General features: G+C 41.5%; 1 protein-coding gene across 1 annotated transcript in view; it reads right to left on the minus strand.

Annotated features, from left to right (window-relative positions):
• Positions 1–21,705, minus strand: part of YES1 (YES proto-oncogene 1, Src family tyrosine kinase) — a 50,820-nt gene extending 29,115 nt beyond the window's left edge. The window contains exon 1 of the mRNA XM_087755435.1: positions 21,576–21,705. The gene's annotated coding sequence lies outside the window, so the exon portion shown is untranslated. The remainder of the gene's footprint in view (positions 1–21,575) is intronic.
• Positions 21,706–23,194: the final 1,489 nt, after the last annotated feature.

Here is a 23,194-nt window from a genome sequence, read left to right on the forward strand (position 1 = left end):
GGTGTTCTTATTTGATGGAGTGAAACAAATGGGAACCATCTCAGCATTTCCTGTGATGGGGAGGTTTATCAAAATACAGCTCAAAAAAACGGTGAAGTCTTCAGACATCTTCTAAGGATACATTAAAGATGACATCAGTTTTCTGTTCATCTTTTTAAAAGGTTTTCCATATTAGGCAACGGGCCTTCCCTCCAATTTAGCATTTTCCAGCTCAGATTACTCCCTACCATGCAGGCAACACAATCCAAGCGTGAACTAGCCAGCAGCATGTAGGACATGTTATCAGTCACTACTCTCCAAAGATGTGCAAAGTGAACACAACGGATAACTTGGGTAAGTTAACCACTGTAGAGGATAGAAAATAAAACAGGAATAGATGAGAGAAGGGTGTGAAGAGGAGAGTGAAGAGATGCTAGAGCAACAACTAGAGTGCTATGAGTTCTCTCTAAAAAAAAAAAAAACAACCCAGAATATTACTAATAAAAAAAAAAAACAAAAACAAAGAAAAGAACAATAGAAAATAGTTTTGACATATTTCATGTAGGTAAATACTGTTAACCTACGATAGGGTATGCCACAGCACAAAGACATCCTTCAGTTTTTATCAACAGGTTCAGATAACGCTCTTCTAAACAGTTAAGTAAAATGCCTTGGCCATTTTGTGTTCTCAATCATTCTGGTACCTTGTTTTCAGGAGTACACAACATATATTTAAAGATTCTCTTCAGGCTAAATAACTACTGTTTAGTAGCAGATTTTCTTGTTCCTAACCAGTAAGCACAGCTTTTAGCAATACTCTTTTGACTCCAAAAGTATTGCTAGAAGGAAGGACAATTTCCATTTTAAATGTCAACAGTAAGAAACGCTGAAGGGTCGGGGAAAGATATTAGGGATTCAGCAGAAGCGTGCATGTCAAACAACTTATTCCTCGGTAACTTCCATGAGTTACTTAGATTTTGGTCACAGGTCAGAAGGATTTAAGTTATGAGTAATAATGAAGGAAACAACAAATTAACAATATTTTAAAAGAATTAATGCTGCCTGAGATAGAAACATTGCAATGACAGCACTTATCATCTTCAAAAATAAGCAGCATGCTTAAAAGAGCTGAAATACATACCTTGCTGCAGACTTGACAAGCTCCAACTGAAAATTTCAATAAAACCAAGTATTTATTGAAAACAAATTTAAAAATGCAAACATTTTAAATAATACTATTTTATCATATTGCCATAAAACAAGAGAAAAGGAAGAAAGCCTTGTTCCATGTCTCTCCTGGAGGGTGGGGGAGAGGTATTTTAAGTCCTTTTATTTTGTTTTCTTATTCATTTCAGTGTTCTGGTTCTTCTTACACTGATCTAAACTAATGGTTTACAAATACATAAAATCTCGTATTTCTCACTTCTCATAAGCTTAAATAGGAAGCTGTATCCGAGAGCAAGTTAGAGGTGTTCCCTATCCAGCAGAAATAGGATTTTTTTTTTGCTAAGCCTCAAATCTTCTAAACTTCAAAAATTCCTTAAGTCCTCACCAGTTCTATAAACTTAATGCTTCTAAATGTCATCTTTCAAGCAGGAAGCAATGCAATACTATCATCCCACAGGTTAGCTTTAAGAATCCATTTTGCATATATTTAAATACTGTCTTCTAGACTAAACACGAAATGAATCTGCTGAAAAACAGCTTCTGCTGTTTGGGGCAATTTGTGGACTGCTCGCTGCCAGAATCCACTGCTATTCACAAAGAATAATACTAAGAGTGATAACCCTGAGGCTGAGCAGTATTAGTAGAAGTAAATACCTGTACTTTCAGCCACGAGATGAGTGGCATAGTTCACTGGCGACTGGTCTAAAGACAGGTAAGATCTGCACAATGCAGCACTAAGCCCCAAATACACAGTAAGAAGAAAGGAAAAACCAGAAGGAAGTAACTTCCTTGGAACAGTCTACAGGGAAGGAGTAGGTAGCACTTCGTATTTCTACCAAACACTGGTTGTAACTCAACATGAAGAAGGGATATTGTCCCCAAGCAAAGTCCTACTCGATATCAAGTGGAGAGCTCAGCAATAGCTCTTTATCACACTAACTGACAGGTTTGCATTTCCTGCTTGTACAACACCTAGCATTAAATTGCCAGACCAAGGATGGGGAGAATTATCCAGCCATTCCCAACTGGTAGAGACTACTGGGTTTATGTCCCCTCTTGCAGGGAAGGCATTTTTTTCTAGGAGTGCCTGAGAATTTCTATTTGACAAATGCTCTGCTGGTGTTAAGGAAGGGCTGGCGATGTGCCGCATCTGTCCTCATATCTTCCCGTAGCATGTCATAGCTGTGACTTCTGACTTTTGCTATTTTTATCAGAGAGCCAAGAACTGTTTTACATCCTTGTCAGTGCAAGTAAGGAGTTCATGCAATATCTATACAGCATCCAGTCCACCCAGTTAGGAACCCCAATAACCCTTCAGTTCCAAGTTTCCAACCAGTGATTTCCCCTAAGCTCCTAGTGAGGATCCCCTCTTCCCCCCATGTTTGCATCTGGTGGAGGAAAACATTTGAAGAATACAGGTTTCTATGGTATACATAACCTGAAATGTTGTGAGTTATTTTCTAATCCCAAACTACTTTTCTAGAATATTCAAGCTGATGTAGGAAATAAAAAAATACTCACTTTAATGTAAAAAAAAAACCAAAACAAAACAACAAACTTGACAGAGCTCCATCAGCCTTTGATATATAACTGAACATAAGCGTAATTAATAGGACAGAAAAATAGTAGTCGTACAATAGCAATGGGATTGTAATAATTTCTTATTTTTGATTCAGGTATAAGGATAGAGTCTGATGACAGGACGTGATCAGTGTGATCAAGAGGATAAAGCTGCCACAAATTATGACATAAAAAGCAGAGTTCACAAAAGGAAAGAAAAAGAATAGGAGATTGCCACTGACAGGAATCAAGACCTATAAACCGGAAAAAAAGAAGGCAGGGGGAGGGAAATGAAGTTTTCAAGCATGGCAGAGTGAGCAAGCACGGCACAGCATGAAAAGTACTTAAAAAGGATACCAGCCATTTGAAGTGCCTGCTCCAGACAAGCAGAAACAAAAATTAAGGAAGGTATCTGCACTACCTACCTTTTGGTCCTGAAAATTTGAAGGCTGGATCACCTTACACAGGCTTCCTGTACAACCAGTGGAGAGACACAGGCTCCTCTAGATGAGCAATGATTTTAAGGACACCTATTTTTTTTTCCACCCCTAACATTTAACAGAAAGTTTAGAGCAGAAAGAAAGTTGTGTTATATGTCCTGCTCTTCTCATTATGCTAGTCCTTGTCATCATCCCCTCCACCCCAAAAATCAAACCAGCTGGCAACAAGACTAGTCAGATAGCCTCACAGAGCTAGATGCTTATAAATTAGGCAATGTGATTATATCCTACTTGTTAAGTTTCAAATCTGCCATAAAAACAGAGCAGCTTCAAACAACACAAAATACGAAACAGGCTACAGAGTGCTGATTCTACATGTCTGAAACCTAGTTCATGGAAGAAAACAGAAGACTTCTACTTGCTGTGCCAGTCAAGCTAGTGTCCTTTTAAAAAATTCCCTAGTTTAAACTAATGACATTTATATTCAGTAATGGACTTCAGGTGGAATTCATCTTCCAAATGTAGACATCCATCTGGGGGTGAGATGAATCATGCAGTGAAAGTGCTTATTTCTCTCCACTGACTATAAAGGGAGCCTACATAACTAGCTCACATATAGGCAGCCAAAGCTGGCGTTCACCCACCTGTCTCCAAAAAGCTAGTGCTCAAGTTTACATTGCATAGCATGCCTAATGGTCATCTTCTATCACTGAATCAAAAAATTAGGCTAGAAACATTTTCTTTCAACAAGGTGAGAAGTTAACACTGCCCTAAATTAGCATCTGGAATTAGCTTAAGTTGTATGTAAAGATTAGCAGTCACTATTTTCCCCTTGCACAACAGCTAGAGGTCTGTTCATGGAAAAATAACCACACCTTTCAAATAAAACCCCCACATGTCTGACATCTTTGTACAAATTTTAACACCTGTTGAGTATGAAAGAACTATTTTAAAATAATGCAACCACATACAGAAAACTATCCAGAGCCCATATCTTCATAAAACGATGCATAATGGGCTGAAAATATATTACTAAATCTACTAATTGCCTAAATTCAGCCTCAACTTCAAGAATGTTTCTACTAAAAGCAGGGACTTAGGATTCAAAAATCAGTGACACAGTAAAGTATACTACTAAATCAGAATAATCTATTAAGATTGAACCAAACAGTAAAAATCTTCTGTGATTTGCACAACTGCCACCTTAACAAAAGGAACACAGCACCTATATTAAATAGCAGCCTCTTGTTTCAAATAGCGTGAATCTTCTCAAATGCAGTATTTCTGTCCAGCACAATGTCCTCTTAATATTACTTCTGCATTTACATGTAGAGAGGTACCTTGATTATTTCAATAGTCACCACAGACACAAAGAAATATATTTTTATTGATAAGCTGATTACATACAACAGAGAGATACGGGGGCTTAGCATGTCTTGGGGAGGAAAAGGCAATACAAAATCACCGCAAAGGAGTCTGAAGGGAGAGCAGAAATAACCAGCCTACAGACGGCATCCATTACATGACCAAAAAAGTACTATGCAGCAGTAAGAACACAACATCATAGGAAATTAAGGCACCAACTGACATGTACCTGCAGTCCTAATCCTGCCCTGGACATGATCCTTGCTTCATGGAGACTTTATATTCTGGTGGCACATACAGGGTCACACAAAGAGAAGAATATGTAGCCAGTGGCCCTAAAACACTCCCTAAATAAGTTAGTGCCCCATTTTGGGCCAAAGTTTGAGTGCTACTGGTAGAAAGGATTCTGGAAAACAAGTAAGAGAAATTAAAAAAAAGGGGGGGGGGCAGGCTTTACAACAAAGGAATGGCTGTACTGAGCGAGACCCAAAGGTTCGTGCCCATTCAAATACCCTCTCACTAACAGCAGCCAATAACAGATACCGAGTGAAGCGTTTAAGAAAACAATAAATATATAGGAATACTTCCCCAGCATACTCCCTGAGCCCCCAACAGTTTGCAGAAGCAGGATTTCCTGAACAAGAATAGGTATTTGCATTTGATGATTCTTCGTCCATGAAACGGCAGTTTCCCTCCGTGCTGATGTAATGTTTAGCCTCCTTAAATTCCTGAGGCAAGAAATTCTATAGCTTAATTACACGTTCTGTCGAGAACCACCTCCTTTTGCCTGTTTTCAATTCATCAGCTGCTAGTTTCATTAGATACCTCTTAATGTGTGTGCACTAAAAAAAGACAGTGAATAAACATTCCCTATTTCTGTCCTGCTGGCTATTGAACACTTTACAGGATTCTGTCACACCACTTTTTGGTTGCCATTTCTACCCTAAAGAATTCATGCTGCTCCTCTTAAAGAAATTGCTTCACATTTGCTCTTCCTTAAAACTTCAACTATGTTCTTTTTGAGAAAATGACAGGGTTAGGGGTGAATGGGACAGAAATATATAAAATAACTGAATTTTAAAATTTTTTTTTAAACAGTATAATCATTATTCTCCCTTTCTTTCCTAACCATTTCTAGTGGCAATAGTCAGCTTTGAGCTCATCTTTTGAGATGCAAAGGTAAGCTTGCTCCTCCCTACTTTCGAGCACACTGCATGAAGCTCTTTATGGGAAATATCATCTGCCATTTTAACATCTGGTTGCTGAGCACTGTCAAGTCCTTGCGCAATGCTAGGGTCTGCCTTTGCAACTACTACCCACCAGTGAAGCCTGTGAGCTCACTTTTTTTCTATATCCTTTGTGAACTTGGACATTCTCCATTAACATAACCCTGGAGAATTGTTACCCAGGACCCCTCTCTACCCTATTTACTCCAGTTCTCCATTTCTTATATTTTAGTCATTAATTTAACCACATAAAGTCCTTTTCTGCTATCCTATGGCTGCTTAGTTTCTTCAAAATGCTTTGGTGGGGGCCCTTGTCAAATGCCCTTTGGAAATCCAAGTAAACTATTTGTGTCAGATCTTACTTATTCATGTGCTTGCCTTCAAAAAACCTCCAGTGAGTTTGCAAAACATGACATCCCTTCATAGCAGGCTCTTAACTCTTCCTCAATATATCATGTTTATCCATGTTGTCTTCATCATTATTTCGACTGATTTACGTAGTATAGTTGTCAGGCTTACTGGTCTGTAGTTCTTCAGATCTCTCCTGAAACCTTTTTTTTTTTTTTTTTAATAAAATCAGTGTCACATGCAGATTAAGAAATTACAGATCACACATAAATAAACTTATATCTTAAGTAGACATTGTATTTGTTGCTTACTGTCTACAGTACAATCATCCTTGCTTGCTTGCCGTTTGGAAAGCTGTACTTCTAAGTGCACAAGCGAAGAGATGTGAGTGTTGGGTTTTTTTATCCTTAGACGGTTTAAGCAGTATCTTTGGGAAGATCAGTGCATGATAAAGATTTACTCTAACAGTAATACTACAAACATTTAGTTGTATCAAAAGAACTCTCTTATCTTTCCAGTCTGTAAATGGTAGTTCCATAAATATGTGCTCCTGCGCAGTAGTAGCCATTAAACTATTTAATAGCTGTCCTAATTACCAGAAAACAAATGAGCTTGTGAAAACACAGTTATTCATTTGCAAATGAGATATTGTTCCAAGGGAAGTATAACTTTTAATGTCTTGCTAGAAGACTGGAATTGAGAACTTCTGCGGAAATTACAACGAACAACCAGGCAACTCGGGAGAAGGACTAAACCAAGTCAATTTTCAATATACACAAGTATTTTAATCCTCACCAACTGTGTGAAATGGCAGTTTTGTTTCACAAGGTTTCTAAGTGCCCTCTAAATTTCAAGCTGAAGTTCACCCAATTTTTCTTCAGCACAGCATTGACTTTCATCGTATATTTTGTATTCATAAGTCCAAAGACAGAGTTGAAACGAATGAGTCCCATCTTACTAAACTGATCAGGTGCCTTTCTGTGATGCAAGTTCAAATGCTAGGTTTCATTGTGACCATATTTCTATTGGCAATCTGTTAAACGTAATAGTGTGTTTAAATCCATATGCAACTGTTTCAGCTCCTTTTTCACCTCTATATTTTGTATTAGTCTAACAGAAGTTTGTAGTTCTAACACCAACAGAACAACAGCATGGATTGATCAATTCAGGATGTTTAGCCAAACGTAGGGAAAAAAACCAAGACACCCTATCGCCATTGGCAGAGACTGTTGGAGCAAGTGCAGCATTCACATTCTAAGTCTTTACAGCATTAAGAAGAAGAAAAAAAAAACATTGTCACAGATGTTGAAAAACCACCTTTCCAAATACGAGATTAAAACATTGCCATGACTTAAATGCCTCTGGTGCTTGCTCAGTCTTCCAGGCAGCAGAGAAGTTAACAGTACCCAACTCCTCGCCACTGCTGCCGTGGGGGTGGGGAGAGGACACAACGGACAATAAAGCCATACACAGATTTGATATTAATAGCAGAAAGCAAAGAAACCCAAGAGAACAATGCAGTAGCAAAGTTATCTCCCCTCTTCTCAAGCTGTCATAAGAAATCTGGCAGAAACAATAAAAAAAAAATTGGCTGCCAAAACAAACAAACAAACAAAAATATTCTGCCTTTCAACACCTGTGTTTTGTTTCATTTCAACTGCCACACTTACTGTTGTAGCCCTCTTAAGTCCTTTCATGAAAATCACAGAACAGCTGAAGTTGGAAGGGACTTCTGGAGGTCGTCTACTCCACCCCCCCTGCTCAAAGCCATGTCAATGACAGCAAGTTGCTCAGGGCTCTGTCCAGTTGGGTTTTGAGTTATCGCCAAGGATGGAGACTCCATGACTTTTGTGGACTACCTGTTCCAGCGTTCCATCACCCTTACAATAAAAAAAACCCCACATTTTTTCTCCTGTTTAGATGGAATTTCCTGTATTACTATTTGTGCCCATTGCCTCTTGTCCTGTCACTGGAAACTACCGAGAGGGGCCTGACTCTGTCCTCTATTTCACCCCATCAGGTATTTATACACGTAAGATCCCCCTGAGCCTTCCTTTTCTTCCCCAGCTCTCTCAGGCTTTCCTCATAGGAGAGATGCTCCAGGCCCTTAGTCATCTTAGTGTCCCATTCTTGGACTCACTCTCTCCACCATGTCCATGTCTCAGTTGTACTGGGGAGCCCAGAAGCGGACACAGCGCTCCAGGCGAAGCCTCACCAGTGCTGAGCAGAGTGGAAGGATCACCTCCTCAACCTGCTGGTAACTCTTTTCCTAATGTATCCAGGACATCACTGGTTGCCTTTGCTGCAAGGGCACATTGCTGGTTTCCACCAGGACCCTCGGTCCTTTTCTGTCAAGATGCTTTCCAGCCAGGCGGCCCCCAGCATATACTGGTGCCTGGAGTTATTTCTCCCCAGGGAAGAGGACTTGGCATTTCCCTTTGTTGAACTCCATGAGGTCGCTGTAAGCCAATTCCTCTGATCTGACAAGGTCCCTCTGGATGGCAGCACAACCCTCTGGTCTATCCACCACTCCTCACAGTTTTGTATCCTCTGCAAACTTGCTGAGGGTGCACCTCTGTGTGACCAACTAGGTCAGCCCATGAAGGTGCTACACAGGACTGGCCCTGGTATTGAGCCTTGGGGTACCTCACTAGTGACTGGCCTCCAGCTTGACTTTGTGACACTGACGACAGACAACCCTTTGAGCCTGGCAGTTCAGCTGGTTTCCAGTTCGCCTCACTGTTCACTCACCTGGTGTGTACTCCATCAGATTGTCTACGAGGATGCTGTGGGAGACCATGCCAAAAGCCGTACTAAAGTCAAGATAAACAACATCCACTGCTCTGCTCTCATCTACCCAGCCAGTCATCTCATCACAGAAGGTGGGTTAAGTATGATTTATCCTTCATAAATCCATGCTACGCTAACAACTCCCAATCACCTTCATATTTGGAAGTTATTTTAGCTCCTGTTCTTCATCTTTTCCAATCTAAGTATTTTTTTCTGACATATGCAATACGTTTACTCATTAACAGTTGCATATCTACTAATCAGTACATCCTTACAACAACTAACAATCTCACGGCACTGCTTAACAAACTACTTATTCCAGCCAGGCACTGAAATAACAATACGTCTTTTTTCTCCTCGAATGTATCTAAACTAGTAGCAACGTTGTTGCAGCTGTAATGGCCTAATGATCTCAGAGAAGCAAGGAAACACCCTCCTCCCAGCCCCCAAATACACTCACCCGACCATCATGCCTGTAAGAATTTTTCTCGCCTTTAAACTGAGCATTTTCTTAATAGCATCCTTTCTACACATCTAGTCTAATTCCCATATTTTGTCAGGCTCTTGACAGAAGTAGCCCCTTTTCTCAGATTTCCTGGCCTCCCTGAAACAGAGGAGTTTCAGGGAGCATCTTCTCCATGTTTTTTCCTTAAATTTTTTCACCTTCTCTCTTCCCTTCAGAATTGCAGCGAAGACATATCAGACCCCAAACTATGCTAAGAAAAGGCCTGTGCTTACGCTTATCGAGGAAGAAAGAATGCACAGCATGAAACCCTCTTCATTCAAGTGATGGTGTACCTAGAAGGTAAGGACCCTTTCAACTTCCACTAAAAATGCATCAAAAAATTCTGGCCAGCAAAGTTGCAATGCAGTTTTCCTAAATTCTGTCCGGTTCTAATGGATAATCCAGTAGCTGGCTTGGCTAAATGGTAGCTCAGCTCTGAAAGTCCTACAGTAATGGCAGGGTACGGTTGTGGTTTTATACTGTATTATACATCTGACTAAGTGTTTCAAACACACGCTGTGGCATTAAACTGAACTGGAAGAGCAGATTACAACATGAATCCCGTATTCTTTCACCAATTTAGTGATGTACTGCCAAAAAAGAGTCCATTTTAAAAGCCGTGTTGTACATTTGGCCAGGACACGTCCGCTGTAGTTCCGACAGACCAAGGACGATCGTCTGACAACAGTTTCTGGGGTACTAATGCTCTCTGCAGCCAAGTGGTTGACTAAAATATTTTAAACAAATTTGGACATCCTCCCAATCAGATTATAACAATTTTCAGGCAGCTGAAGCCCTGGGCCAATGTTAGTTGACAGCATCCATTTAAAAACTCTTTCACACTTGTGCAAAGTTAAATCAACTTGGCACCCTCTCTGGTAGGCAATTGTCTCCTTAAAGTATGAGCACTATTCATCCAAGTGAATTGCTGCATTAAGGGGACAGTTGGCTGGCATGGGGAGGACGGGACTGATTGACAATGCGCCTTAGTCACAAAGAAGTTGCAGCAAGAGTTTCTAAAAACCAAAAAGCAGTTAAGACCGTGAATAGATGAAGCTAGCTGAAGACGACAGAAGTACAGGATGTTTCCAGGAAGATGCTGGTGGTTCAATAAGCTTCCTAACTATGACTAATCTTAAAACAGTTCTTGTGTCTTGTTTTGTAAATTCAGCACCTCAAGTGTTTCAGAGAATTTCAGTTTACTACTTAACCCGTTAACACCAGCTAAATATTGCAGCAGCAGTTATTTGTGGATGGCTTTTCTTTGCAGAGCTACGCATGCTAAACGGCTAAGAGCTCTGTGGATGTGCATTCTTCCCAGGGAGGGGATTTTATTTCACACGTGAAATGTTAATAAAGAAACACGGAGCAACATTTAAGGACTCGTTCTCAAACTATTCTAAGGAGATTACAATGTTCCAGTCCCCCTTCCCTTTGTGAAACTTCAAAGGGAAAGTACAAGAAAGCCATACAGTGCTTAGGTCAAAATAATCACACAGACTGTTGAATTAATTCATGATCGCAACAGATACCAGAAGCACTGAAAGAAAAACTTGATATGCAAGAGTGACAAATGATACATTTTACAAGTAGTATAGCAGAGTATTATATCAGTAATCACTATATTTGAGTTCATTTTTCAAACACTATTTCTTCATCATTTGTGTACACAATGCAGACACCGTTGTGTAAAGCATAAAAAAAGATGCCAAAGGTGCTACTGTCTACTGTGGAAGTCAGTGGGATAACTCCAGATACTACTGGCAAATGCACAGGATAACACCCAGTCCAACTTTGGTGTAAATGAACTACCCTCTTCCCACCACAGCAAGCCTACAGAAAGCCACTCTGGATGCCAGCCTGATGCTGAAAAAGCAAACAAAGCCCCCCAAACCCCACCCAACTTGTCACATAAAGCCTATTAAATTTAAATGGTACGTGGATCCCTTTCGGCTACTTAAGGATAAACTGCTTGAACATTTGCTAACAGTTTTGAAAGTGTTTGAGTTTTCTCGTGATAATTCTTATGCCACATAGACAAAAGAGTTCATAAACAGATTCTAGCTTTTGTAAAATACTTGTAGTCAAAAATTAGTGACATCTTATTCACTGCTCAATGCAGTGAATTAGTGTAACTGTACTATCTAATTGGAAAAAGGAAAGCTTCTTTGATTCAGCTGCTAAATTAACCTAGCTGTTTGAGCTAACAGATCCAATTTCATTGCCTGTAAAGGCAGGCAACCCTTCTTTGTTTTCATTTTATATTCCAATGAAGTCTACTTCAATAGAGTTGCCTCCACTTATCCCAGAGGACAATTTGGTCCTTTTGTGTAAAGCTAATCCAGCTCTCCCTGAAGTCAAGGGGAATTTTGCACTTGACTTCAGTGTGAAAAAGGATCAGGTGCTAGAACAGCAATGCTAAAATACCTGTGAATAAAAATAAGTTCAGATTTTTCCACTTCCTAATGAGCTAAAACCAATAAAAAACCCAATTGATTTGATGAAACGAACAATAAAAAAATGGAAAAAAAAAGTTTAATTTCCATTTCAGCTTAAAGCATGCGAAAAGTTGTTTTACATGGTAAGTTTTTTTTTTTTAAATAATATAATCCCATTCAAATTTCCTGACTGTAAAACTGTACAATCTAATGCATCTGCCCCGTCTTTTCAGTTTCAGAGGAACTGAGGGGGAAAAAGTAACAATCCCCCAAGTCTAGGAAACACTTTAAGAGAAGCAACAGTTTAATGGCATGGTTTCCAAGCTGTAGAAATCATGCAGCAATAACACTTACAAACTTTTCAATTCCCTGTCAGTACAGTCAGGGTTTCCTCAAGAATGTCTTACACTGTGATCCGTCCACTGGCTCAAAAGTTTTGGCAGGTTACCCTGTCTGCCTGAAGATGACTTGACTCAGACATATAAATTCTCTGGTTATCTTAGTATACTATACTATATATAATGCAATAAACAATGTTTACTTCTAAGTATTTGTAAAACAGCAAAAATAAAATACAGCAGACCTGCACAGCCAAATTAAGTCATATGCTAACAGACCACGTGCCACGCTATAATGGAAAGTTACCCTTCCAATGGCATTTTTTTAATATTTAAAGTAGAGAAAGAAATCTTTGTCAGAATTGTAACAACAACTTATATTAAGACCCAAATTTACTGTTACGATAATCTATATTAAATTTAAAAATTATTCAAACTATGTTGTTAGCCACCAAAATTCTAAACAAATTCAAACCACCAAACCAGCAGAGCTCATTCATAACCACCTGGAATCAGAATTTGAACACCTCAAGTAACATAAGCTGTTACAAATGTAGAAGAGCTCACCCCTGATTAATATTCTTTAGATATTGCTTCATTAGAATGTGAGAAACATTTAGGGAAGAAGATAAGGTTAAAAGACAGAGGAGAGATTTTTGTTCATATTTTAAAAGAAAACAAAAACTTCTAAGTACAATATCTGTTCATTCTAACACCTTAGAGGTTTTGGTGACCAAAATTAATTAACAAATGAAAGCTAACATTCCCTTTTGTAAATAAATCTATCAGATTTAAAACAAAATGTGTTTTGCATTTAGAATTATTGCCTTATCTAAAAGGCAACATACTATTAATTTGTACCTTAAAATGTAATGCTGGTTATTGATATGAATTTCAATCAGAATTTCCATTCAAATGCCACTGAACACAGATTAGGAAGAAAAAAAAAAGTCTTGCATATAATTTGGGCTTTCATTGCTTAAATAATTATATATATCACCTACAAGAATTAAGACACTTTATTATTACATTAAACACACATGCAGAAAATCCATGCCCCTGGCAAAAAGCTAACAAGATTAGCATAAACCTAATATATAGAGTCAATGTGTTTTACTGACCAGTAAGACCAGCCTCTTTCTTTGGGAAAAGAATGAAGAAGCACAAGTGCAAAACTAATAAAATAATCATTTAAAATAACCATAAAAAAATCAAGGTGTCATGCTTGTTAATGGAAGTCACTTTTTATTAACTTGGCTATGGTTTCACCATGTATGCACCAAATTTAAATAGTATTCTGCAGGTATGTCAGACCTAAGCTGGGGGGGGGGGGGGGGAGGGAAGGAAGGTAATCAAAAAGCCCTAGATTTAATAACCAATGCAAATTAATTCCAGAATATTTAAATACACCTACTTTGTATGAACAAGTCAAACGTTTCCAGGGAAATAATTTTTCATCTATAAACTATCACTTGTCTCATTTTACGTACATCATGATAGCCTGAATCAATCAGTTCTACGGGTTTCGACAGCGTACAAGCTAAGAAATATTTCCTAAAATGAAAAAGGAGATTGGTATCTTTAGTAAATTACATTACATAATTATTCAGTAAGCTATTTTGAAAGCTTATGACTTTAAATAACATCAACCACTATAATTTCTGAATTGTGTATTATTTTAAGTGTGTAACTGTACTTAAAATACAGAACTGTACTTGAAAGTAAAAAAAAAAAAAAAAAGTATCCATATTACTATTGCATCTTATCCTCTAAAGCCATATACAAGTCAGCATTTAATTTTTGTGTCTTCTGAAGCTAAGAATTTTGTACTTCCATTTTGCTCACTCATTTGAAAACCACAGAACCAAAAAACAAACCAACCACAAAAAACCAAACCAAAACCCAAACTATAACCCTTCTTTTCATCCCCTACAGAATATTAATACAATACTTACTTTTCAGACTTGAAGAAGTGTGGCTGCTGAGAAAAGGAATTTTACTCACGAGAATTTCCCCAACTGACTAGTAGTAACAGCTCAGGAACGATCCTGATTTTCCCTTCTCTTTCCTTCATGGGTAACTGTTTTCAAAAGGAACAGTATTTTGCTCTATGCTGCAAGTATTCCTGAATAGAGCATTTAACTTTACTATGAAAACAGAATCAAACATGGGTGTCCACAGTGAAACTAGTGTACTCTTTTTCTCTCTCCAATGCATGATTTTCAGTTAGGTATGGATGAGCTGATCTGGCCAATACTATTATAACCTTTAATAATCCTTTAAACAAATATTTAAAATCAGTACCAGTGAAATAAACCCGTCCCTCTCTTTGCTTTCAGGACTTTGTCATTCTATTAATGCGTCTTCTATCTAGAACTTATGGGGGGGACACCCCAAAAAAACAAAACCAAAGAACATACTTCGGCAAAAATCCCAAATACCACATGCCTCAGAAACCAGAGAGCACACTTACATTTTAAGTTATTACTGCTGGAAGAAAACCTGAATACTTTTTATTTAAAACAGACAGAATCAGAATTGCCATCTGTGACTGAAAGAACCCATTCTGAAATGTTCCCTTTAACTAAACTTCCAAAAACTTTTACCTGAGACATTAAGAATTTCTTCTGAATTGGGGGGGGGGGGGGGGGGGCGGGGAAGAATTGAAAAAAGATATATTTGCTTAGATGGACTTCTGGTCTGATTCATGACAGCTGTTCTGTTCTTTCAGGAAGCTTTACTTAACGAACATGTGCATCAAAGAGGAGAAGCACTGTTAAGATTTAAGATAAAAAAACAAACAAACAAGAAAACCACAAGTCTTCCATCTCCATGCAGTATGGCATGGCCTTCTCACAAGAATGATATACAACTCACCTGGACTAGTCATCACACAAAGTAGAAAATGGTTTTTGCCCTACAGATCTTATCTAAGCCTTGCATAAACTTGCATAAGGAGAAAGAAAAAAAAAATATCAAAAATCCGTATTTTCAGGTTCACTTGTCACTGAAGTACTGCAAGATTTTCTATTAAGAAAAATTACCTACAAGTGTGTAAGATGCACTATTATACATGTTTGCAGCTTCATAATGGCACCAAAGTAAGTTCACACCTCTAAGGAAATGTGGAGTACTTCAACTGAACTACTGGAATCAGAGCTAGTCACAAATACTAAATACTATGTATCAACAAAACCACCAGAAATAGTAAAATATTCTGCTGGTACATTCTGTTTCCAGCTCAAGAAGTTATGGCAAAGGGGACACAAAACACTCACTTTTATCACCACAAGCTTTCCTCCCATTTCATCTCACCCTTACTTAGTTCTCACATGAATATAAATGCCATATCTTTACAGATCTTTAAAATGTGAAGCTTGCTATTAGGTTTCATGCAGATTTTTAGTTTTTAAGGTGTCTGGAGACTACTGTTTTATACAAATTTCAGACCTACATGTCATTCTCAATTCTCTGTTTCTCAGAGACTAACCTTGTTAAACTTCTAACTGAAACACTACAAATTTTGCCTGTTAATATGTTTCTGAAGACCTCTGTTTGGCAATCAGTAAGGTAAGGTTTTAATCTCAAACTTCAGACATTCAGAAAAACAGTATGAGAATCAAGGCAAAGAACCGAGCAAAAGAAAGAAGAAAGAAGGCAAAGAACTGATACAAGAGAACTGAAAAAATAACTTGGAAGATATACTACTAAACTTACTGATTTGTTTTAAACACTTCACAATGAAATACAGAACTTTTGTATTTATGTTCAGATTTCCTTCCTCAGCCACAGCTCTTTGTTAATGTCTTCTTTCCCACAGTTTGGCAAATGAATGCTAGTTTCAGATAAATGTATATTTTGAAAAGTAATATTTTCTAGACATTAATTCTATATTCATTTTTCAGTGGCGCATGCTTTGACCTAAACCTTAACAGCGTTGCTCATCCTTGAAGCATGTGTTCATTAAGTTAAGCCTACTGAAAGACCAGCTGTGACAAACCAAACCAATAGCCCACCTAGCCCAAACACCTCCAAGTCAGATCAGAGGTCCACCACTGGTCCCCACCGTCTGAGACACTGGGCAATACTGGATGCTCAGCAGGGGAGCCTAAGAACCAGGAAAGCTTGTGGCCATGCTATCCTTGACACAGTCTTTCAGCTTTTGGACTTTGGGGTACTGTTGCTGGCAAAATAGAGTATTTGTGTTAAACAAGCTAAGCCGGTAAAAACCAACCAGAAAAAGGAAGAGCGTGGAAAGGAAGAGCAAAGTATACGGAAGGACTTTGGAGAGGTTTTTTTGATTCTTCTGTGGTTACAAGTGTCAGTCACGGTTTTAGTTTCCAATAAAATGTTCTTGAAAAGCAAGAAGATACACAAAACAACTCAGACCTGTTTTGCCTTTGTCACATTTTAAGCATAAATATTAATTTTGTTATCTAACCATACTTAAAATAACTTATTAAAACAGGATTGTTCAGCATTAATTTGTTTTAAGTCTTCTTTTCCTGGCTGACTGCCAAAACAGTCATAATGCCATACAATTGCAATACACAAGAGATTCATAGTACCCTATAATTACTCTTTAAATACCTCGCACAAGCACTGCCTTTTCTCACAATCGTGAGGGCATTAAGTATGGTTGAAAATTTCAAAACCTTTAGTGCAGGTACTCTTTTTTTTCTTCCTGAAGCTGAACTTTACACATGCACCATCAGTAAGTCTGCCTGAACTACAGGCAAACGTTCGGAATGGCACTTGAACACGAACACAGTCCTCCACTCTGACCCTTTTTTTGCTCCGGGGCCATCAGTCCTGGTAAGCATAACTGAGACCTGACTGCATTTATGCTCCGTCATTCACACCATGAATAAAACACTATTCCTGCCTCAGTTTTGCAAGAAGGTGCTTTGGGCATGTGCAAACAAAGGAAATGAACCCCACTGAACCAAAGTCTTCCAGTATGAAGACTGACTTTAAATATCTGATTAACGCCACAAAATGCTCCTGAAAGTTTCCCCAGAAATAAGATAAAGGCCCCGATCTACAAAAATTTACCTATGTGGGTGTGTTTACTCAACAACTTCACTGTCAATAGAAGGAAATTAAGTTATTCACTTTTGTAAGCCTGCTCTAGCTGATCCTAAAATCTGAACTGAAGGGGTGGCTCAAAGCTTCTGAAGAATCATTTACTTTTCCCAACTTCTCTAGACTTCAGGTGTGAAGAAAACCACAGAAAGATGTACCTTAAGACACGGAAGTTTTTCATCCCCCTGAAGTACCAATTTAAAAGACGAATTATTTGAACTTCAGTAGCACCATTAGAATTCAAAATTTACATAAGCATTTAAGATATAGATGTAGTCAATATAGATACTTACTATATATTTATAGTATATATAGCCTCATATAACACTATTTTAATAGCATTTGCCTTCCAAAGATACAAAGATAAAATACAGCCCAGTTAGCAAAAAAAGTTATCTAATTTCCTATGCACACATCTTCGAGTACTTAAGAAGCTGAAATACAGATAATGCCAGTCTGAGGTTTTAGCGGTCATTACTTCCTCATCACTCTCCAACCATACCCTGTAACGTTATCTAGCGCTACAGTCAAGAAAAATCGAAACAAACCCCCAGTCTCGGCCACAACAGTCAATGTGGCCAAGGATCCGCTTACTGATGGTCCCTACGGCAGTATCCCACTGGGCTGCAGGGCTCGGATACAAGCCAGGGCTAGCAGTCCTTGCAGGAGACCCTCAGCTCAGGGGCTGGTTTCAGCTGAGCATGACTTTGATCCACTGGCTTTCAGGACACGGCGTGAAACCGGGTGCCCTATGCGGGTGCCTACCCTAAGCGACAACGGAAAGAGTATTTCCAATCCTCTTTCCAGTTATCCTTTACTGATCTTGCAGTCAGCTGTGCGTGTTAACTTTACCGAAGGGTGCAGTCCCGCTGATTTCAATAACTTGCTTCGGTGCCAGTTTCTGCTTTGATGCACTGGCACCATTAAGGATAAACCCCTATAGGTGGAAATGGCAGTAAGAATGACCTCTTAAAACCTAAAATTAAACTTGTCCTACAGTTAGCTGACAGCATCTTTTCAATATGACTTTTTCCCTACTAAATTCAGCATACACATGGGAATTTGTCCAGGTTTGCCTTCAAAACCTGGCAATTGATAATACAATCTGGAACTCTGCAGCTCTAAGTCATTGGTTTGAATGCAGCCAGGGACTGTAGTGATTGAAAGAAGTTACCATATGTTAACTGTAAAGCAGTTTGTATTTAAAAAAAAAAACAAAAAAAACCACCCAAAACTTAGTGGCTACCACATCATAAAATCCATCACTATAAAGCAGCATCCTACTGGCATTCTCAAGGAGAACAAATATGAAATAAATACCAAGACTGAGCTATCTACTTGTACTCACAGGTGGCTCCTCCAGGACAAAAACTAAACCATGCTGTTACAGTAGTTTGATTGTTGAGGGAGAAATGTAGTTTCTCAATCTGTTCCATCAACTAGCAGAGGACTTCCAGTACTAAAGCCCGAAACCTTTCACGAGGGCTTCACAGAAGCCACAGACTGTGCACGTACGCGTGGAAGGTGTCCTCTCTGGAAAGGGCTGCTTGATGTGATGGAGCAGAATAAGGAAGCGTTCCTAAAGTGTTCTTTGTGTTAATACCGACACCAATTTTTAAATTAACATCAAGGTAGCTTACTCAAACTGTGATCAAAGTACGAGGCGAAACAGTTGGATCCAAGTAGGGAATACAGATGAAGGAATCTATTTCTTTTAACTAACGGTTTGAACACAAGGAATTATCTATTGAAAATATACAGCTTTTGTCCGCAGACAGCGCATATAGAAAAGTAAAACCATGCAGCTACTTTGTTCATAACAGTAAACTTTGACCGCATAAACTGACATGTGCCACGCCGCAGACTTTCACATCACTGTCACATGACGGCCATCATTTATCGGAGCCAACAGAGTGCCAATTTTATTCTTCGGGAGCTGCAGGAAGTACACAAAGCTCAAAATAAAGAATATCCCTCTATTGCAGAAGCAGAGTTCTCTGCTCTGCTACATGAATATTGATAAAAAACCTAAATTGTGAACGGCAGTTTTTCAATAATTCTCTCACACAGTATGCAGCACCCAAAGATTTATTAAGTATTTTTCTAGCGATTTCAAATAACGTAGCAATTTAAATACACTTCCAATTTCATTCATTTGCTTCATAGCCAAAGAACTGTCGTTAGGTAATAAATATTCCCCTGAATCTCTCTTTATAATATGAAGTACAGATTAAAGCTACCTCGGGCTCACTACTCTCATTCCAAATGAAGCTCTTCAGATTTCAAAGGGCAGTACTGGGGTCCAGATATTAAAAAGCTATTGAGAACTGGACAAGTAGCTCTGCGAGCAGCAAAATCAGTGAGGCCCCATTTCCTGCATCAATTTCCAGCTTGAGATAAGCGCTGACATGAACTCTCCAGTGTGCAGGTTAAGAGCTCTTTTTCTACCTGGCTTCTTTACTTTCACAAATTTTGTAGAAATTGTTCACCTGGGACACCTCTGCCATCAAATTTGTTCGAAATGAGCTAACAGCCAGAAAAGTTATTAGAGGGACTGACGGGCACACAGGTGCTGCAGTTGCACTTGAGCTGTACCTCCTGAGAAAATAAAGCTAACAAAACCCGTGGAATAATTACTGGCAACGGCTGCTACCAACTATTGTCGCCGTTTTACATGCCTGGTATCGTTGGATCTTTTTCTTTGAAATTCAGCACAGTGCCAATGCTGCTCTCTTTCTCTTCCCATCACAGATGCTACCTCATCCCAAAATTAACCCTGACACTCTGGCCGTGCAAAACACACCCATAGCCTCCGCTCTACGCCCATGTTCAGCAGGAACCTCCTACAGCTAAATTTACAGACACGCATCAAAAACACGAGTGGAAGTGCAAGGTTTAGTTGTTTGGAAAGGAACAGTTCTTACGCCTATGAAGCCTGCAGAAACAGGGAGTTATGGCAAAACTGTATTACATACTGCCAGAGATACTGCAAGTGTAACTGACAAGGCAATTTTATTAGAAATCCCTCTTCAAGGGCTTACTTTCCAAAAATGAAAGAAAAAGACTCTTGAGGTAAGCTTTTGTATCTTGCTTCCCTGACTAAAGGTCAATTTTGCTTGCAAAATTTGCCTGAAATTTCATTCAGCTGTCTATGAATTATTAAGAGAAAGACAATACACCTTCCTTGGCTACATGCTCCAAGTTTTAAACCGGTTTTGGATCATTCTGCCAGTTTAAGTAAATCCAAGCCTGAATTTTTTAATTAACGACCAGCCTCTGCTTAGGGTTAAATCCAGCAGGTACGCCCGAATACACCTTCGTAACAACCACGAGCTTCGGAAATATTTATAACCTCGTTTTCCCAATGCAAAGCGGCCCATACCCGCATGCATACCAGACACTTGGAATGGACCATTCTGAAATGAATGCCATAAACCCGAATATTTGTGATACTGGCTAAGGGAGAAGCCACGCCAGCCCTTGGCCTGAGGGATGCGCACCCAGCTTCACGCCGCCCAGCAAGCCCGTGGGTCCACGCACGACGCGGGAAGTTACGCGCAGCCTCCCTCCGCAGGAGCGGGGGGCCGGCGCGTGGCCGAGGCATTTTTTTAACTGGAAGGGAGGCGTGATGAAATGTGATGATTGAACGTTTAAATTAATGACTCAGAAATTTAAAGCAGTCGTGTTCCAGCTCGACGCAGGGATACGAAACCAGAACAGTGACAAAAAAAAAAAGAAAATTAATAGAAAATAACTCGACGCAGGCCAAGCTACAGGGGACTCGCAAACCAATTTCCTGAATTTCGCCCTTTTACATCCTCCGGCCCGGGCCGGCTGTGCCGAGCGGTGCCGGCACTCGGCTGCCTGCGCCCGGGAGCGGCTCACGCCGAGCACCAAAACCCGGGCGCTGAACGCCGCCACCGGGGAACGAGCAACCGCCCCGCGGTCGCGGCAGCCAGGCGGGAAGGGGCGGCGGAGACGGCCCGGCGGCGGGGGCGCGGAGGCGGCGGCCTCCCCTCACAAACTTACTTCCCCTCCGCCCGCCCCCCGCGGCCAGCCCAGCCCCGGGCGGCGCGCAACGCCGCGGCTGCCGCCCGCCCTCCCTCTCGGCCCCGCGGGCGGGGGCTCGGGCCCGGGAGAAAGTTGCCCAGAAACTTTCTGCAGAGGAAGGGGCCGGGGGTGAGGGGCGCCCCCCGCCTCCCCCAGGGCGCGGCGGCGGGGAGAGGCCGGGGGCGGGCGGCCGGGGCCTAGCGCCTCGGCGGGCGCCGCCGCCGCCGCCATCGCGGCCGCCTCTCCCGCGGGGCGGGGGAGCGGGGACGCGGCCGGGTCCTCACCTGCCTCTCCTCGGCGTGGCGGGTGGGAGAAGGAGGGGGGGAGGGAAGGAAGCGGGGCCCCCCCCGCTCCTCCCGGAGCCGCGGCGACCCGGGGAGGGAAGGGGGGGAGGAGGGGAAGGGAGGAGGGACGAGGAGCAGGAGGAGGGAGCCGGGCGCTCCGGTGCGTGCGGGGAGCCGGAGCCTCGCTGCGGGAGGAGGAGACTCCCCGCCCCTACGGCCGGGCTCTCCGGCGGGCACCGCGGCCCCTCCTCCGCGCCGCGCTTCCCCCCGCCCCCGCGGCCGCCCCATGCGCCCCGCGCCGGGCTCGCCGCGCCTCCACGCCCGAGTCGGAGGCCGCAGGGAGGAGCCGGGCGGCCCCCGCCGAGCCGAGCCGAGCCGAGCCGGGCTGGCGGCGGCGGCGGCCCCCTCTTCCGCGCCTCTGCGCGGGGAGCCAACATGGTGCAGGCGGGCGGGGCGGCCGCGGCCCCGCGGTGCGGGGGCGGCGGGGAGGGAGCCGGGGCTTGCCCTGCCCTGCGCTGCCCCGCGGCTTCGGGGGCGAGGCGTGGGCCGCCGCTCGGCCGCGGGCAGCCGCCTGCCCCCGTCCTCGTCTCGTCGCGGTAAATACGGGGGGCGGCTGAGCCGCTGAGCTGCTTGCCCCGCTTCCCGCCCTCTGGGGCGGGGGAGCTCGGTAAGCCTCTCTCGACAGAGAAGCCCAACCTGAATCATTTCGGCAGCGGAACCCTTCGGCGTAGTGCGGGAAAGGCGAACAAAAATAACTTAAAAACTCCTCAGCCGGGCATCTCCAGGTGGGCCACGGCTTAGGCTTGGTAAATTTAACCTCTTTGGGTGAAAGAGGTGCCGAACGATCCTCCCGAAGCGCCGGGACTGCGGGGGCCCGGGGCGCGGCGGCGGCCGGCGCGGAGCAGCGCCCGCGGCTCGGGGCAGCCCGGGGCCTGGGGCGCGGCGGAAAGCTGCCGCCCGAGCACCGAGCAGGCAAAGAGCGAGCCTGGAAATCACCCACCGCTAACGCCGTGGTGTTCCGTCTGACGGGTGTCCCACTCAGCGCCATTCCCGAAGTCAGCGTTTCGCATTTTGTGAAATAAAAAATGGGGTTTGTGTCACGGCGGGCCTCATGGAGAAAGGTCGTTCAAATGCATCTGGCCTTCAGAATTGCAGACCGCAGGAAGAAGTGAAAGAAAAGAAAAAGAAAAAAAAAAAAAAAACCACAAAACCCCTAAAGAACCAAAGTTATTAAAGTTTACATGGGCAAATTGGCAGTTCTCATTCAGCATATTGTTCTCAGCTCTCTAATAGTCAAACTTGGCGCTGGAATAGCATTTACGTCTTTTGCTTCTTTATTTGGTTAAAAAGCTGAATATAAAACAGTAATTGTATTGATCACTAATGATAATCTAATATATTTTTAATCTTAAAAAACAAAAATTGAAAGAGGATGTCCAATTTACCTTCCAGGCAATACTGCTGAGTAAAGCCATTTGTATTTTTTAATTTAAGATAAAGCAAATACATGTATTTGGCTTTTACAGGTCCATAAATGCACTAAACGGTTAACAAAATACAAAAAAGCAAAAGTGTTTTAGATTTGGAGACTCCTTACCGTAAATCGTACTCATGTAATC

This window comes from Nipponia nippon, unplaced genomic scaffold, assembly GCF_047370975.1.
Source record: "Nipponia nippon isolate SJK-2023a ecotype South Korea unplaced genomic scaffold, ASM4737097v1 scaffold_1, whole genome shotgun sequence".
Taxonomy (NCBI): domain Eukaryota; kingdom Metazoa; phylum Chordata; class Aves; order Pelecaniformes; family Threskiornithidae; genus Nipponia; species Nipponia nippon.